Below are 8,595 nucleotides of genomic sequence, written 5' to 3' on the forward strand. Positions count from 1 at the left end.
TACATACTGCAAACTAAACAAAATAAATTCTTTAACTTTTTATTCTTTTATACTTTGATTATATTCCATAATTACAGAAGTATGAGAAATAATACATTTTGTCAATACAACAACGAAACAGTTAAACAAATATAAATATTTTAATTAACTAGTTTCAAATATTTTTTTTATTTCTGATAATTGATAACGTTCTTTAAAACAAATATCAAAATAACAATCAGTATCTGAACTAATAGTATTTTTGTAAACACTTTTATGAATTATAATTGTTTTTACATTTTTTTACAACATATTCCCGTTTTATTTTAGTTCCACATATTTTAACTAATTGCTTAGCAATTTAAAAAAAAACAATGAAAAGTCAATTTTTATCGTCATGAAAATACACAAAATATTTTTATTTTATATTTGTGGAAGTACGTCAAATATATTTAGCTTATAAATAACAGACATTATCCAGAAATCTGTCCAATAACCATCTTCAATTAGTAATAAACTTGGGACTACCTAAGCAATAATAATATTGGGACAAGGTAATACCAACGACAATCTATACTGGTTCTATCTAACAATTATGTTAATATGTTAGTAAACGGTCTAAAGGGTAACTTATTACAGCACAAAATCACTAGGTGTCTTATCACAAATATAGTTAAAAAATAAATTATAATATACGATTTTATTAGCAATTATAAACAATATAATGTTTACAATATGTAATAAGCAATATCACATTATTTTAAAGATATAATTCATAGTATAATGTTTAACATATTTTTATAATTCGTCTGTAATTTAACAAATTAAAACAGTTCTTTGTAATTTTGTAACACTGTACGGATCTAATGATTAAATGATGCTTATGAGAATGTATATAGTTGTCTTAAAAATTCAGTGAAATACTTACACATTCTACAATATTATTTAAGTAAGGTTTTCAACACAAAAGCTCTGATATTAGAATGGCCTAGGTACCTTGGAGCGTTAATATTTGCGGTTATCAAAGTTAAAGTAGTCTTTGATCACCATGCATAACCATATCCCACAATATTATCTTTTATGTTAAGATTAATATATCAAAAACCTATTTTGTGAGAAGCAAACAAATGAACCAAGCCCTTTACATGTATTATAATTAACTGAACTTTTTAACTCAGCAATATACGATCCAATTTAAAAAAGTATTTTTACATTTTTTTAAAGTTTGTTTTATGTTTAGAATGGATATTACTTAACAGTTACAGGTTAGATATACTCAGTTAACTATTTGGTCACAGTGTATGCGTCAAAAATATGTGTTTGCTATTTAAAAAGATTTTCCATAGACTATTTTACTACTAATTGACAAGTAATGAAAGTTTACATTCATAATCAAGCTCACAAACAGTCAAGTGTTGACTGATTATATTTTTGCGTCTTCCTAACGTTTTGTTTATCGCCCGGAATGTATGTGCAACACGCAAATAAATGCTTTACACACCTTTAACATTCAACATGTGGAAAGAAAGGAATTTTTCTGCAACATTTCATTTTACAAGTTAATTTTTTGTATTGAGTAGCTTCAATGTCGTTTAATAATTAATTTGTATTTTTGTTACATATAATTAGTTATTTCGTCAAATTGAAGAGTAAAATTATATTTCATAGGAATCTTAACTTCTTTGGTATTGACTAGTTTTCAGTTTTAAGAAAACTGAAACAGTTAATTTTTAATGTAAAATTATAAGGTTTGTTGTATAATGATACATTTTTATTTATTTGAGTTATAATGTATCATCGTATGGTTACCTATTATTTAAGATTAAAGTATATAATATTAGACTATTTTATGTCAGTAGTAGTGTAGAATACACACTTTTAAATCCTATGGAACCTCTTGTACTTTGTATGCTGTTTCTTATGTTTAAAAATAAAGGAAACATTTGAATTTTGCTAGTGAACTTTACAATAAAACATAGTTTTTCTTCAAACGAATGCCGTTGAAAAAATCCAACAGCTTAAAGATACAAGAAACAGAATTGATTTTTATTTCGATTAGATTGAAAGTGTTCATAAAAAAAATTACGATTTTCATTATACTTGCAATGTGTCTCACAAACATTACTGTGAAATCTCGTCAAAACATATTAAGGTACCTGAAAAGCAAGTTACGGTATTTAATCCGTTCTACATAGGTTCAAGTATAGTATTTAATACAAAGTATAGACTACTTTTTAGAGATAATAATATAATATTAGTTACAACTAAAGCAAAAACTGTGATACACACACAACATTTTTAGCTTATTTTATTTTTTGGAGTGAAATAATCATCCATCTTCAATTCGGTGAACACATGACTAACCGAATATTATCTACATTGTAAACTCTTTTTGATCGATACACTGCTAAGAATGTTGAGATATCTACATTGATATCGTCATTATGTAAATTATATGAAACAACATAGTCTTAACATGTAACACCTGTTACTTATTTATGATGCGCAGAAATATAGTTCAGATGCAGCAATATGGTTCAGATGCAGCAATATGTTTAGATACTTAGCAATATAGTTAGTACGGCACAATACAGTTAGATTACTTAAGATTTAATACAAAATTTGATTAATTATGGAAAACCAAACTACTGTGTGAATATCTCCTTTGTCAATTATTCCTATGATAATTTAATTAGTGGCGTCACCATCATCACATGATCTGTCATTTAAGAAGGCTAAAAAAAGTTTATGTACGATATTTGTAGTAAATTTATTTATAACGTAGACTAGAAGTATTTTCTTAAATGTGTATTACTAATGGAAAAATGTGGTTCAAACGATAAATTCGATTTAATATTATGTAACCAGTTATATGACTCAAATAATTTACTTATGACCTATTACAAATATTATTCTGAAGTTTATTTAAGCACATTTAAGCAATTTAGAGTCAGAAGTTTACCAGAACGGTTAGCTCTTCTATATACTATTGTCAATAAAACATTGAGTACAAAACCGTATAGATTGCATTGAGTAACGATGACTGGTTGAATACATCTAATTTTAGTGGTGTTTTAAGATTGGTGTTTGCAATACTTTATTGGCCCAACTAAGGATTGGGGAGCGAGCTGGTCTAGTGGTAGATCGCGGGCTTCGGTCCTAGAGGTATCGTGTTCAAATCCTACTAATCCCCAACGGGTTTTTATTTATGTGATAATGCTAGCAAACCCCCGGACTCTGAATTAATTAGTAAAACTTTAAAAACATATTTAGGCAAAACAATCAAACTTGGATTATCCAAATTACGGTACATTTCAAGCCTTAAAATGCTGTTAAAGAGAATATATAGTCATAATGGTAATTATAATGGTTAATATGACAGTCTGTGTATAAAAAAAATACAAAATATTTGCATAAAAATATCATAAGTATTAGGTTTTTACAGTACAATGTGTTATCTTTATGGAACAAATCATTACAGTCACATGTTCATTCATACTAATTAATTCAATAGTGAAATGCACTACAAAATCTGTCTCAAGCTAAAGGATTTCTAAATCTTTATACATTTTAATCTAAGACCATTAATTATTATGTTTATTACATAGTTTTAAAACATACAGTTTAATTTTAAAACAGATGTATGGGGGCTTACAGTTTTACGCTACGTTTAAACAACTCAAATGTCAACAGAAAACAACAATCTGGCCGTGACATTTGTTTGCACCTTGTTTTAGAATTTTTTACAGTTACGGAAATTCCATAATTCTTTTTATAAATTATTCAAACTAATTTAATATTTACAATATTAAATTGTTCGAATGTATATAAATATTTACACATGTATATAAACATTTTTTGAGTTGTGTCCGTCACTTAGTGATGTACGTATACTTGTTTTGAAATATTATTTTGTATCCTTATTAAGTTCCGTTTATAAGTTATAAGACCGGTCCCTTTCAAAACTTAAAAAAATTCACTTGCGTGGATACACACAAAAAATAAAATAAAATTCATCCTTTTATATTGAAAAAAAAACCATGCATACCATAACTTACATAGCATCAACAGACCATTGTGTAGTTTTTACCTAATAGCTTGCCAACCCCCCCCCCCCTCCTCTTAAACCATATCGTTTAAAGGATAACTAAAACAGACATTTCCACCCAAAACTTAGACTCAAAAACTTCGATGAAAACAATACTTTGTCTAAATTAGTTGTAATACATGATATAATATATAGGGGGTTAAAAGTTAAGATATCCATGATTATGTTTGTATTGTTTGTAATACAGTTTTATTTAACAACATTGAGAGCTAAAGAACTAGGTTGTCTAAAGAAAAATACACTGGCTCACAAGACAAGTTCACACTTATTCATACCCTTGGTTTACAGAACGCTGGTTTACCCTACTACCCTTAATAAGTGGATATGTAAGATGTATGCTGAAAGTTATTCCTTGTTTTATATATACAACGGCAGAAAATAATGTAGTACCTGTATCCCAGATATAAGTTTAAATCTTTGCGGCATAGTAGCTCTTTAAGTGTAAACATACAATGAGTGATGTAAGCTAAGTATTAAAATCACAAAAGAAGATTATGGTGACAAAATGTAATTCTAAAATACTAACGATGTATTTTTTTCTAATAAATACAGATGATTATGTAATAAAGTAATAATATTATAACATTGCGTAGACATTCTTAAAACTCAGGTATTAAACCAGTTTGTCTAAGTAAATTCCCTTTTTATAAATTTAAATTGCCATATACCACCGCATACTTATCGTGTTAAAGTTGTTCGTGCTTTTAAAGTTGAAGGACTTTTTTGTAAGTTTAATTTATCCGAATACTAGTCTAATAAGATTATGTTCGAAGATCTAAAGTTTACTAGACTGACAATAGCTTCCTTGGATTGTATTAGTTTTGTTAAGTTTTGAAATGTTGATGAAAAATTAGGGATTCCTTTTCTGTTTATTACAAAAGTTATATTGTACTAACTTTGTTATAGAAGTGCGTAAGTTTTCCCAACATTAGAAGTGTTAAGTACATTTCTGAGTTTCCCAAACTTTTAACGAATATCTTCTTTTAGTTATAAAAACAAAATTCCGTTTATAGAGTGAAAAACTACAATAGATTAAAGTTTATACTGACGAGTATTTATTTTCGAAAAGATTTCCCACTTTTAAATATGTTTTCTACGTATGCGTTTGTTCTACTTCTATTGATGTATTTCTGTTAGTCGCTATGGACATAGACTTACACTGACAATTAAATTAAATCAATTATTTAAATCAATTAATTTAAATCAATTAATTACCTTCACTTACATTGACTAAATATATAACCAAATGCATACAGGAAAAAGTTTCAAATTTACAGCGTATTATAAAAATTGGGAATAACTGAGAAATCAAATATATTGAATTTCCGCAAAATCGATAATAACATAACCTGTTACCTCAATTAATTGAGCGGCAAACGACAGCCCAATGCTGATTGTGCGATCCAATGCGATTGGAGAATCGACTTACAGGTTCGATATTCATCGAATCACAACCAAATCACCTATTTATCTTTTTTGATCCCAGCACTCTCCTAATAATATAGTAAATACTTTATTGAAAATAATATAACGATGTTTTACTGTTAGACAAATAAGATAGCATATGTAATTTAAGAAAATGAGCTGTAACTAAAAATGTTGCAGAATCCTTTAGCATAAAAATTATTATATCATGCAACTGAAATAAAAGGTGATTGAAAATAGCTCAATAACAACAAACTTATTTATAGGGCACTTATAATAAATTTATATTTTGCAATTAGCCATTCCTACATTGAATCGGTTCAAATTGGACAATTAGACTTTTATGAGCAGCAAGAGACTAAATTTGTATTTGAGTATACTTTAAGGTTCTAAGCAAACTTTGAAGAATCCTTTATAATTAAAAGAGTTATGACATACAACTTAAATTAAATGTGATTTGAAAACGTTTTAAGAATAAGAATGAACTTATTCAGAGGGTACTTATATATAAATTTCTCTTCTTTATGCAATCAGCTATTCTCAGACTAATTAAATACTGTTAAAGTTTTAATGAGCTTCATTGCTATATAGATCATAACTGTTTATATTTAAAACTATTGAAGAATGCATAAGACCCAATAACTAAATCCACTACATTAATAAACTATAGTAATTGCCTTGTAAGTTATACTAGTGATTTGAAAAAAGGGAGACAACAAATACGCGACTTCAAGAAAGTTTAAATATTAATGAAAACTTCAAAACCGTTCTAAAATAACTTGTTTACAATCTCTTTACATTCAATATAAGCAATCGTTCTTGCAAACTTTTTGGATGAGAAAGGTGTTCAGTTTTCTGAACAGAAGCCTAAGTGCTACGATCGAGAAGATGGGATCTGGGATTATCCAATCATTGACCTCCATTAGGTTGATGTTCGATAATATCAGGGTTGGATATTTGTAAAATAGCTTACAAAAAAATATTTCTAAACCATTTTTTACTCGATTTAAATTTATTTATTACTTTAAGGCTTATGGTAAGAAATCAAAAACATAGTTTGTTTTCAACGATCTCAAATCTGTTTAGGTATATTTTTTGTAAACTAACATACCATATCTTAGGACTAATTAACCTCTCAGAAGTAGTTAAATGTAAAATAAAAATTACCCACTTTTATTTGAACTTACTAAGGGTGGAGGTCATAATGTAGTTTTGCATAGCGAACAATATTTTGAATGAGATAAATATTGTTTATTATTTCTATATAGTTTAATTGGTTCTCGGGGGGAATAGTACCAAATCTATAACATTTAATCGGAATTCATTTTACCATATTGTAAGTTATGTACATTTTGTTGTCATTATCCAGATCTAATTTTCCGAACGGTTATTTTATATAAGTTTCAAAATAATAATACAAATAAATGATCATGTAGCCTGTCAATTAATCGGAATAACCCAGACCCAGAACAGTTAAAGAAAATTAAGACTAGGAAGTATATACAACTGATAATTATTCCAAAGAGCCTCTATTTAATGTCTCTAGTCAATGTCGTAGGTGAGTCAGTTGCCACTAACTTTTATCAGTGCAGTTCACCTTTGTACTGTACCGGCTCACCCTTTGCTTTGCTGGATACGTTCCACGCACAGATATGTAGTCTATGTGGACGGGCAAATGCAAGGTTAAAAGAGGCCGCCAACCTCTTTAAATAAAAAAAAAATATTTAGGATAGTTGTACAGTAATGCATTTGGTTGACAAAGGAATTAGGTTTATGAAAGATTCAACGGAGTAAAGTGCGTTTTCTTCTCTCCAGTTTCAGCTGGTGAGCACGGACAATACCTTTGAATTGTCAAGTACTAAAGCTCTTTCTTCTACTTTATAGATAACATTTGTCTGTCGTTTGGTAAGAGTGCGATAATTCTAGCTACTGTAGTAAAATATTGAAATTTACGTAATTTTCTAGCTGAAATCAATCATAAATACATTTTTTTACATTTCAATGATAAACCATATGAAAAGTCCATATGCACCATATCTTGAAACCATATGAACAAACTTTGTCACGTCATTCAGAATGTTAAAAGAAACAAAAAAATGTAATGTAACATGTGTTCTATTTTACTCCGTTTTCTGTCTATCTGTCTTTACGTGATTTTTACAAAAACTCCTTAACTGGTTGAGCGTTCAAAACTCTGTACAGATGTTTATCTTATTGGCCAATATTTATGTCCAAAATATGAATAAAAAGACTGAACTATAAAAAAATTCACTTTAAAAAATGTCTATGCCAAATTTCATGAAAACCGTTAATTTATTTTAAATCTTTGCAAGACATTGTAAAATTTTGTTAATTTTATGCAGATTAAAACGATAGCTAATAAACTTAGTTAGGATGAAAAATATCCGATAAAATAATGTTTTTCTTGTTATACTTGATTTAACTCCATTTAAACTATGTTTAACGGTAGTTTTATCAACTTAACATTGTTTAAATTGAGAAAACTAAAGGTATAAACAAGAAAATAATTAATTTCTTAGTTACTCTTTGTCCAAACCAAGCTTACAAGACATCGTTGTAATCTGCAAAGAATTTTATGAAATTTTACATGAGTTGCAAATATTTTGAAGACTAACTTTTTTCATGAAATTTACATAAAATATTTTAAAGAGACATCCTGTATAAGTGATGGATTCTGAACCATCTAGAAAATCGCAACAATAACAATAATTATAAATATACCACCGCCGCAGCAAACCTGCCGACTAAGCAAATTTCCATTTGTCTTAATTGATTTTCAATTAAATATAGTTTAATAACATTAGGTTTAACGAGTACCTAGGTTTGCTGCTACAAGGAAACTAATAAAGTGTGTTTTTTTGTAAAATATTGATAGCTTAGTACAAAATAAATAAATTTGATCAAAATACAAAATATATCCATAAACAAACAAACTACAACATTTTACAATATTCTCCATAAGAATGACATGGGAATTTTAAATTTACAATTTTTTTAATTTTCTCCGTTACTATTAACCGAACAAAAATACTTTTATATACTAAATTTATTGTTTTTTTAAG

This window comes from Macrosteles quadrilineatus, unplaced genomic scaffold, assembly GCF_028750875.1.
Source record: "Macrosteles quadrilineatus isolate MER2022 unplaced genomic scaffold, UCM_ALF_1.0 Scaffold_595__1_contigs__length_45387, whole genome shotgun sequence".
NCBI lineage: Eukaryota > Metazoa > Arthropoda > Insecta > Hemiptera > Cicadellidae > Macrosteles > Macrosteles quadrilineatus.